The following is a 12,035-nucleotide window of genomic DNA, read 5'->3' on the forward strand; positions in this document are numbered from 1 at the left end:
TGTTAGGTCCATGAATCAAGGCAAATTGGAAGTGGTCAAACAGGAGATGGCAAGAGTGAACATAGACATTCTAGGAATCAGTGAACTAAAATGGACTGGAATGGGTGAATTTAACTCAGATGACCATCATATCTACTACTGTGGGCAGAAATCCAAAAGAAGAAATGGAGCAGCCATCATAGTCAACAAAAGACTCCAAAATGCAGTACTTGGATGCAATCTCAAAAATGACAGAATGATCTCTGTTCCTTTCCAAGGCAAACCATTCAATATCATGGTAATCTAAGTCTAGGCCCCAACCAGTAATGCTGAAGAAGCTGAAGTTGAATGGTTCTATGAAGACCTACAAGAACTTCTAGAACTAGCACGCAAAAAAAGATGTCCTTTTCATTATAGGGGACTGGAATGCAAAAGTAGGAAGTCAAGAAACACCTGGAGTAACAGGCAAATGTGGCCTTGGAATACGGAATGAAGCAGGGCGAAAGCTAATAGAGTTTTGCCAAGAGAACGCAGTGGTCATAGTAAACACCCTCTTCCAACAACACAAGAGAAAACTCTATACATGGGCATCACCAGATGGTCAACACTGAAATCAGATTGATTATATTCTTTGCAGCTAAAGATGGAGAAGCTCTATACAGTCAGCAAAAACAAGACCGGGGGCTGACTGTGGCTCAGATCATAAACTCCTCATTGCAAAATTCAGACTTAAATTGAATAAAGTGGGGAAAACCACTAGACCATTCAGGTATGACCTAAATCAAATACCTTATGATTATACAGTGGAAGTGAGAAATAGATTTAAGGGACTAGATCTGATAGACAGAGTGCCTGATGAACTATGGACGGAGGTTCGTGACAGGGATCAAGATGATCCCCAAGAAAAAGAAATGCAAAAAAGCAAAATGACTGTCTCAGGAGGCCTTACAAGTAGTTGTGAGTGAAGTCAGCCTGAAACAAAAACATCAATACAGCATACTAACACATATATATGGAATTTAGAAGGATGGTAACCTTAACCCTATATACGAGACAGCAAAAGAGACATAGGTGTATAGAACAGTCTTTGGGACTCTGTGGGAGAGGGTGAAGGTGGGATGATTTGAGAGAATGGCATTGTAGCATGTATATTATCATATGTGAAATGAATCACCAGTCCAGGTTCGAAGTACGATACAGGATGCTTGGGGCTGGTGCATGGGGATGACCTGGAGGGAGGATATGGGGAAGAGGGAGGTGGGAGGGGGGTTCAAGAGGGGAAGCACTTGTACACCTGGGGCAGATTTGTGTCAATGTATGGCAAAACCAACCAATACATTAATGCAAAGTAATTTGCCTCCAATAAATTAAAAAAAAAAGAAAAGCTAAGGAGAAAAGGAAAGATACACCCATTTGAATATAGGGTTCCAAAGAATAGCAAGTAGAGATAAGAAAGCCTTCCTCAGAAATCATTGCAAAGAAATAGTGGAAAACAATAGAATGGGAAAGACTAGAGATCTCTTCAAGAAAATTAAAGATACCAAAGGAACATTTCATGCAAAGATGGGCACAATAAAGGAAAGAAATTGTATGGACCTAACAGAAGCAGAAGATATTAAGAAGAGGTGGCAAGAATACACGAAGAATTGTACAAAAAAGATCTTCACGACCCAGATAATCACGATGGTGTGATCACCCACCTAGAGCCAGACATCCTGGAAACAAACAAAGCTAGTGGAGGTGACGGAATTCCCGTTGAGCTCTTTCTGTGAAAGTGCTGCACTCAATATGCCAGCAGATTTGGAAAACTCAGCAGTGGCCAAAGGACTGAAAAAGTTCAGTTTTCTTTCCAGTCCCAAAGAAAGGCAATGCTAAAGAATGCTCAAACTACTGCACAATTGCATTCATTTCTCATGCTAGTAAAGTAATGGTCAAAATTCTCCAAGCCAGGCTTCAGCAATACATGAACCGTGAACTTCCAGATGTTCAAGCTGGATATAGAAAGGGCAGAGGAACCAGAGATCAAATTGCCAACATCCGCTGGATCATGGATAAAGCAAGAGAGTTCCAGAAAGACATCTACTTCTGCTTTATTGACTATGCCAAAGCCTTTGACTGTGTGGATCACAATAAACTGTGGAAAATTCTGAAAGAGATGGGAATACCAGACCACCTAACCTGCCTCTTGAGAAGCCTGTATGCAGGTCAGTGTGCAAAAGTTAGAACTGGACATGGAACAACCGACTGGTTCCAAACAGGAAAAGGACTATGTCGAGGCTGTATATTGTCACCCTGCTTATTTAACTTATATGCAGAGCACATCATGAGGAACGTTGGGATGGAAGAAGCACAAGATAGAATCAAGATTCCTGGGAGAAATATCAATAACCTCAGATATGCAGATGACATCACCCTTATGGCGGAAAGTGAAGAAGAACTGAAGAGCCTCTGATGAAAGTGAAAGAGGAGAGGAAAAAGTTGGCTTAAAGCTCAACGTTCAGAAAACTAAGATCATGGCATACGGTCCCATCACTTCATGGGAAATAGATGGGGAAATGGAAACAGTGGCTGACTTTATTTTTGGGGGCTCCAGAATCACTGCAGATGGTGATTGCAGCCATTAAATTAAAAGACGCTTACTCCTTGGAAGGAAAGTTATGACCAACCTAGACAACATATTAAAAAGCAGAGATATTACTTTGTCAAGAAAGGTCCGTCTAGTCAAGGATATGGTTTTACCAGTAGTCATGTATGGATGTGAGAGTTGGACTATAAAGAAGGCTTAGCACTGAAGAATTGATGGTTTTGAACTGTGGTGTTAGAGCAGATTCTTGAGAGTCCCTTGGACTGCAAGGAGATCCAACCAGTCCATCCTAAAGGAGATCAGTCCTGGGTATTCATTGGAAGGACTGATGTTAAAGCTGAAACTCCAATACTTTGGTCATGTGATGCGAAATGCTGACTCAGTTGAAAAGACCCTGATGCTGGGAAAGATTGAGGGCAGGAGGAGAAGGGGACAACAGAGGATGAGATGGTTGGATGACATCACAGACTCAATGGACATGAGTTTGGGTAGACTCCGGGAGTTGGTGATGGACAAGGAGGCCTGGCGTGCTGTGGTTCATGGGGTCCCAAAGAGTCAAACATGACTGAGCAATTTAACTGATCATCATAGTGAAAGTAAAAGTCACTCAGTGGTGTCCAACTCTTTGCAACCCCATGGACTATATAGTCCATGGAATTCTCTAGGACAGAATAGTGGATTGGGTAGCCTTTCCCTTCTCCAGGGGATCTTCCCAACCCAGTGATCAAATCCAGGTCTCCCACATTGCAGGTGGATTCTTTACCACCTGAGCCACAAGGGAAGCCCAAGAATACTGGAGTATCATGTGTATCATATGGCAGTGTTAATACAGTTGTCATGTTGTACATTACACCGTTAGTAGTTATTTATCTCATAACTGGAAGTTTGTATTTTTTGACAGCTACTGCTAAGTCGCTTCAGTTGTGTCTGACTCTTTGTGACCCTATGTACTGTAGCCCACGAGTCTCCTCTGTCTATGGGATTCGATTCTCTTGGCAAGAATACTGGAGTGGGTTGACATTTCCTCCTCCAGGGTATTTTCCCGACCCAGGAATCAAGCCTGCTTCTCTTATATCTCCGGTGTTGGCAGGCAGATTCTTTACCACTAGCGCCACCTACCTTTATTCAATTTTACCTCCTTTCATGCTCCAGGTCTGTTAACTACAATTCTGATCTGTCCTTTTAGGAATGTGTTTGTTTGTTTGTCCTCATACAAGTGAGATCATACAATATTTGTCTCTCTCTGTCTGACTTATTTCACTTAGCATAATGCCCTCAAAGTTCATCTTTGCTGTTGCAAATGGCAGGATTTCTTTTTTTTTAGTGTGTTAATAATATCCTATTGTGTGTATGTATATGTGAGTGTATGTATCACATCTTCATCCATTCATCCGTCAGTGAACACTTAGGTTGTTTCCTTGTCTTGGCTATTATAAATAATGCTGCTATGAATGTGGTGGTGTATGTATCTTTTTGAGTTAGCGTTTTCATTTTAGGGAGGCTATATCCTCAGAAGTGGAATTGCTGAATCATATAATAGTTTTATTTTTAATTTTTTGAGGATCCTCCATACAGTTTTTTAGTTTTTTTTCTAATTGGAGGAAAATTGCTTTACAATGTTGTATTGGTTTCTGCCATACAACAATGCACATCAGCCATAATTATGCCTATAACCCCTCCTGCCACCCATCCAGTCCCTTTAGGTCATCACAAAGCATCAGGTTGGGCTCCCTGTGTTACAGAGCAACTTCTCTTCAGCTGTTTTATGCATGATAGTGTATATATGTTGATGCTACTTTCTTCATTCGTCCCACTCTCTCCTTCCCTCACTGTGTCCACAAGTCCATTTTCTATATCTGCACCTCCATTCCTTCCCTGCAAATAGGTATATCAATACCATTTTTCTAGATTCCGTATATATGCATTCATATGCAATATTTGTTTTTCTCTTTCTGACATACTTCATTCTGTATAACAGGCTCTAGGTTCATCCACCTCACTAGGATTGACTGAAATTCATTCTTCTTTATGAATGAGTAGTGTACCACATCTTCTTTATCCATTCATCTGTCGATGGGCATCTAGGTTGCTTCCATGTCCTGGCTATTGTAAATATTGCTGCAATGAACATTTGGGTATATGTGTCTTTTAAAATTGTGGTTTTCTCAGGGTATATGCCCAGTATTGCCCGGTAATAGGATTGCTGGGTCATATGGCAAGTTTATTCCTAGGTTTTTAAGGAATCTCCATACCATTCTCCATAATGGCTGTATCAATTTATATTCCCACCAACAGCATAGGAAGGTTCCCTTTACTCCACATCCTCTTCAGCACTTATTGTTTGTAGATTTTTTGATGATGGCCATTCTGGCAGGTGTGAGGTGATACTTATTGTAGTTTTGATTTGCATTTCTCTAATAATGAGTGATGCTGAACACCTTTTCATGTGTTTATTGGCCATCCATATGTGTTCTTTGAAGAAATGTCTGTTTATGTCTTCTGCCCATTTTCTGATTTGGCTGTTTGTTTTTCCGATACCGGGTTGTATAAGCTGCTTATGTATTTTGGAGACTCAGTTCAGTTCAGTCGCTCAGTCGTGTCCGACTCTTTTGGAGACTAATCCCTCCATATTGTTTTATAGTGTCTGTACCAGTTTACAATCCCACCAGAAGTGCAAAGGGTTACGTTTTCTCCATATCCTCACCAGTATTTGTTAGGATCTCTTGAATTTTTGATGATGGTAATTCTAACAGTCTTATTGGGGTTTTGATTTGCATTATCTTAGTAACTTGTGATGTTGAGTATCTTTTCATGTACCTGATGACTATTGATGTATCTTCTTTGGAAAAAAATATCTACTCAGGTCTTTTGCACAGTTTTTAATTGGATTATTACTTTTTTGCTATGTTGTATGATTCTTTATATATTTTTGATGTTAACCACTTACCAGATATGTGGTTTGAAAATATTTTTTCCATTTAGTATATTTTTTATTTTGTTTATTCATTTATTGCTGTATAAAGCTGCTTAGTGTATTGTAGTTCAACTTGCTTATTTTTGGTTTTGTTCCTTATGTGTTAGGTGTAGTATCCAAAAAAATCATTGCCAAGACCTGTGATGAGGAGATTTATTTCTGTTTTTCTCCTTGGTAGTCATGGTTTCAGGTCTCATATTAAAGTCTTTAAACCATTTTGAGTTAATTTTTGCTAGTGGTGTGAGAGAGGGGTCTAGTTTCATTCTTTTACATGTGAATATCCAATTTTCCTAGCACTCTTTATTGAAGAGACTATATTTTCTCCACTGAGTGTTCTTGGCTCCTCTCTCAAATATTACTTGACTGTATATGCTTGGGCTTATTTCTGGGCTCTTGATTCAGTTCTAATGACCTATGGGTCTTTTTTTATGCCGCTACTTGGTAGTAGGTAAGGCTGTGAATTATTTTTCCTGCCCTGCTCATCAGCAGGATAGGACCCAGGGTCTGATTGGGTCACTGTTTGAGGACCCAACTCAAGCAAGAATGGGGACTGAATATCCTGGTCATCAAGGCCACTGATTTTTGTCTGCAGATAGGGAAAGTCACAGACTGTGCTTTCAGTTCAAGTGCCACTATACGCAGAGTTGCTAGATGGACCAAGTATCACAGCTCCCTGTGTGCTCTGATTAGGTTCCCTGATCAGGCAGCTAAAGGCTGTATTCAGTAAAAGTGGGACTACAAATTAGTTTCTCTTTGTGGGTACAGTGAGTGAAGCATCTCCAAGGCCACTAAGGCTCTCTGCAGTCTTGACTCCAGCAAACTCATGCCACAAGTTCCTTGTCTGAACAGGGCCACTGGCTTTTTCTGTGTGCGTGTGTATGCTAAGAGTCATTATTTATATATTTATTTTTGATTGGAAGATAATTTCTTTACAATATTCTGTTGGTTTCTGCCATACATCAACATGAATCAGCCATAGATATACATATGTCCTCTCCCTCTTGAACCTCCCTCCCACCTCCCACCCCATCCCACCTCTCTAGGTTGTCACAGAGTAGGGCCACTGGCTTTGCTCTGGGGTAAATGAGTTCTGCCCATCCTCCTTTCAGCTAGAGTGCTGCTGTGTTACAGTTTCCAGGTATTCTCATCACCCTTTCCTGTCAGATGGGGATGTGAACCATACTCCACAGTGGGTGCAGCTATGACTCAGCTCTCCTGCCTGAGTGTGGGCAGACCTAGCTCCAGGGCTGACAAAACTGCTTATTTCAAGACCCAAATCTAGGAGAGCTGTACCCCCACTGAGTTCCCTGTTCAGATTACACCACCAACATTGTTCTCCAGGTGAGCAAAGACACTGGTTGGGACTACTTACTTGATCTCTGCAGGTAGGAACATGGTTTGCCAAGATCTGTGTCCTGGTTGTTGTAAGTCTCTCCCCGCTTCTCTGTCACAATCATATTTCAAGTGTTTGAACCCCACAGATTCCACTATAATCTCTATGAGGAAAAATGAGAGTAGGGGCTCCCACAAAGTACTGGGGCATGCTGGATGTAATCCCTGGGCTCTCTCTTCTCACTGAAGAAACTATAGGCTCAAAAGAGACCTCTCTGAGTGGTACTGCATTGGCCTAGGGGAGGGGAATGCCATCACTCCTTTTCCCTTTCTAATGTAGTCTGTCTTGGCCTCTGTGATACAGGGGTTGGGGTCATCCTAACCGCTATGTTCTAGGGTTCTCTCAGTGGGTGTCTTCTCCATAAATAGTTTTTAGTTGTTCTTCTCATGACACGGGGAGAAGACAGGAATGAATTCTTTGTCACCACTGTGACTTCACTCTCAGTAACAGTTCTTGGATTAGGTTTATTCCCTACATGTGAGTAGCAATAAAGGATTCCAATGGTCTTCCATGGGCTCATTTAATCCAGTGTTCCGTGGAAAAGTTTTCTTATTATATTTATATTACAGAGGTTAAGTGACTTGCCCAAGGTAAGACAGCTGAGACAGTGGTATCAGTTCAGTCAGTTCATCACTCAGTCATGTCTGACTCTTTGCAACCCCATGGACTGAAGCACGCCAGGCCTCCCTGTCCATCACCACTTCCTGGAGTTTACTCAAACTCATGTCCATTGAGTCAGTGATGCAATCCAACCATCTTATCCTCTGTCAGTGGAAGCAAGAAATAGATTTAAGGGACTAGATCTGATAGACAGAGTGCCTGATGAACTATGGACGGAAGTTTGTGACATTGTATAGGAGACAGGGAGCAAGACCATCCCCAAGACACAGTGATATAAGCCAGATTAGAACTCAGTGTTCTTGCTTTTGAGTTGCTATATGTATTTACCATTCACATTTGCTCTAACCACTAGCAGCTTTCCCTGCAAGCATGTTGGGATCTCATTCTTCTCATGGATTTGGGTGGGGACCAGTCCCAATAAAAGCCACTCACACGGCCACATATTAATACTTATAAGAGGAGATGGCCATCTACCCAAGATTCAGGCCATGCTGAATCTATCATCATAAGTCATTCAATAGGACTATAGCACAGACAAGAACAAAAACCAAAGTGCCTAGAACAGATTCCCAGCTAAACTACCACCAACTATATCACCATTCTGAGCATCATTTCCTATTGCCTTTAACCTTGAGGGGACCTGCTGGTACCATAGAAACCTGGAAAAATTGGCTATAGGTCATCATAGGAGACTGGCTCAGTATGGATGTGGCTTGAGGAGATTAGACAGTTTCAGGGTCAGTAGCATCTGTCCCTCATGTCAGTATGGAGAGAAGGTGGTGATTAATTAGGCCTTGGATTTCTCTGAATTATACTATTTCTACTAGTTGTTCACTAGCTCTCTGTCAATAGACATTCATTGAACTTCCTTTGTTCTCCTCTCATTAAGAGGCAGGGAAGGGACTGGTATGATGCAAGGTTAGCTATGTATTTCATGAAGGGGACCCAGCTTAAAGTGTACAAATATCATACAGCTCTTACCAAACATAATACCTGCAGGCATTAAAGCTCCATCTGCTAGAATACAGAGTCCTAACTCCCCATGAAGGCCACACCATGGTTGTCCTGAGACTTTAATAAAGCTGAGTGGCCTACAACAGGACCTAGCAGTGTTAATTTTATTCTTCATGAACTTATATTAACTTCATGTGACCCTTTAATGATCTAAGAAAGGGTATGTACGTTTTGAAATACTGTAAATAAATGTGTCTGTTGTGTAGGAAGGCTGGAGTGTGGCTACATGGATGGGAAATTCTAAAACTCTGGGTCTTTAGGTCTTTAGGAAGTTGGCCTAGAATGGAGCCATCAAGCCTAGGGGACAACAAGTGGCTATTCCCAAATCAGCTCATATGTGCTGCTATTATCTTTGTCTATAGAAGCCAATATTCTGGGATCATGAGTCACAAGATGGTGGCATGCAACCAGCTTCTCAGGTAGATGATAAGTTATGGCCCCTCACAACCACCTCTTCAGTCTAGAACCACCATACTCACCATCCATCCTACTGGGTAGAATGCCTGGAAAGTTAGAACAAATAAATTTTGGTCATATACCCCATTATAAGGGATTTGATTTAGGTCATATCTGAATGGTCTAGTGGTTTTCCCTACTTTCTTCAATTTAAGTCTGAATTTGGCAATAAGGAGTTCATGATCTGAGCCACAGTCAGCTCCTGGTCTTGTTTTTGCTAACTGTATACAGCTCCATCTTTGGCTGCAAAGAATATAATCAATCTGATTTCGCTGTTGACCATCTGGTGATGTCCATTTGTAGAGTCTTCTCTTGTGTTGTTGGAAGAGGGTGTTTGCTATGACCAGTGCGTTCTCTTGGCAAAACTCTATTAGCCTTTGCCCTGCTTCATTCCATGCTCCAAGGACAAATTTGCCTGTTACTCCAGGTGTTTCTTGACTTCCTACTTTTGCATTCCAGCCCCCTATAATGAAAAGGACATCTTTTTTGGGTGTTAGTTCTAAAAGGTCTTGTAGGTCTTCATAGAACTGTTCAACTTCGGCTTCTTCAGCATTACTGGTTGGGGCATAGGCTTGGATTACTGTAATATTGAATGGTTTGCCTTGGAAAAGAACAGAGATCATTCTGTCATTTTTGAGATTGCATTTTGGACTCTTTTGTTGACCATAATGTCTACTCCATTTCTTCTAAGGGATTCCTGCCCACAGTACTAGATAGAATGGTCATCAGAGTTAATTCACCCATTCCAGTCCATTTTAGTTCACTGATTCCTAGAATGTCAACGTTCTCTCTTGTCATCTCCTGTTTGACCACTTCCAATTTGCCTTGGTCTTTCACTAGACCATTCAGATATGACCTAAATCAAATCCCTTATGATTATACAGTGGAAGTGAGAAATAGATTTAAGGGACTAGATCTGATAGATAGAGTGCCTGATGAACTATGGACAGAGGTTCTTGACATTGTAGAGGAGACAGGGATTAAGACCATCCCCATGGAAAAGAAATGTAAAATAGCAAAATGGCTGTCTGGGGAGGCCTTACAAATAGCTGTGAAAAGAAGAGAAGTGAAAAGCAAAGGAGAAAAGGAAAGATATAAGCATCTGAATGCAGAGTTCCAAAGAATAGCAAGGAGAGATAAGAAAGCCTTCCTCAGCGATCAATGCAAAGAAATAGAGGAAAACAACAGAATAGGAAAAACAAGAGATCTCTTCAAGAAGATTAGAGATACCAAGGGAACATTTCATGCAAAGATGGGCTCGATAAAGGACAGAAATGGTATGGACCTAACAGAAGCAGAAGATATTAAGAAGAGGTGGCAAGAATACACAGAAGAACTGTACAAAAAAGATCGTCACAACCAAGATAATCACGATGGTGTGATCACTCACCTGGAACGAGACATCTTGGAATTTAAAGTCAAGTGGGCCTTAGAAAGCATCACTGCAAACAAAGCTAGTGGAGGTGATGGAATTCCAGTTGAACTATTTCAAATCCTGAAAGATGATGCTGTGAAAGTGCTATACTCAATATGCCAGCAAATTTGGAAAACTCAGCAGTGGCCACAGGACTGGAAAAGATCAGTTTTCATTCCAGTCCCAAAGAAAGGCAATGCCAAAGAATGCTCAAATTACCGCACAATTGCACTCATCTCACATGCTAGTAAAGTCATGCTCAAAATTCTCCAAGCCAGGCTTCAGCAATACGTGAACCGTGAACTTCCAGATGTTCAAGCTGGTTTTAGAAAAGGCAGAGGAACCAGAGATCAAATTTCCAACATCTGCTGGATCATGGAAAAAGCAAGAGAGTTCCAAAAAAACATCTATTTCTGCTTTATTGACTATGCCAAAGCCTTTGACTGTGTGGATCACAATAAACTGTGGAAAACTCTGAAAGAGATGGGAATATCAGACCACCTGACCTGCCTCTTGAGAAACCTATATGCAGGTCACGAAGCAAGAGTTAGAACTGGACATGTAACAACAGACTGGTTCCAAATAGGAAAAGGACTACATCAAGGCTGTATATTGTCACCCTGCTTATTTAACTTATATGCAGAGTACATCATGAGGAATGTGGAAGAAGCACAAGCTGGAATCAAGATTGCCAGGAGAAATATCAATAAACTCAGATATGCAGATGACACCACCCTTATGGCAGAAAGTGAAGAGGAACTAAGAAGCCTCTTGTTGAAAGTGAAAGAGGAGAGTAAAAAAGTTGGCTTAAAGTTCAGCATTCAGAAAACTAAGATCATGGCATCTGGTCCCATCACTTCATGGGAAATAGATGGAGAAACGTGGAAACAGTGTTAGACTTTATTTTTTGGGGCTCCAAAATCACTGCGGATGCTGATTGCAGCCATGAAATTAAAAGATGCTTACTCCTTAGAAGGAAAGTTCTGACCAACCTAGATAGCATATTAAAAAGCAGAGACATTACTTTTCCATAAAGGTCCATCTAGTCAAGGCTATGGTTTTTCCAGTGGTCATGTTTGGATGTGAGATTTGGACTATGAAGAAAGCTGATCGCCAAAGAATTGATGGTTTTGAACTGTGGTGTTGGAGAAGACTCTTGAGAGTCCCGTGGACTGCAAGGAGATCCAACCAGTCCAGTCTAAAGGAGATCAGTCCTGGGTGTTCATTGGAAGGACTGATGCTAAAGCTGAAACTCCAATACTTTGGCCACCTCATGCGAAGAGTTGACTCACTGGAAAAGACTCTGATGCTGGGAGGGATTGGGGGCAGGAAGAGAAGGGCATGACAGAGAATGAGATGGCTGGATGGCATCACCGACTCAATGGACATGAGTTTGAGTGAATCCGGGAGTTAGTGATGGACAGGGAGGCCTGGTGTGCTGTGATTCATGGGGTCGCAAAGAGTCGGACACAACAGAGCGACTGAACTGAACTGATACCCCATTATGGTCTTTGTCACTTCTGGATCTTTGTACGTTCAGGTTGAATGCCCTTCTCCTTTTTGCTGAATCATCCTTTAAAGTCCAGCTCAGAAGTTCTTT

Source organism: Moschus berezovskii, chromosome X, assembly GCF_049115385.1.
Source record: "Moschus berezovskii isolate FMDL1 chromosome X, NW_MosBer_1.0, whole genome shotgun sequence".
NCBI classification, from domain to species: domain Eukaryota; kingdom Metazoa; phylum Chordata; class Mammalia; order Artiodactyla; family Moschidae; genus Moschus; species Moschus berezovskii.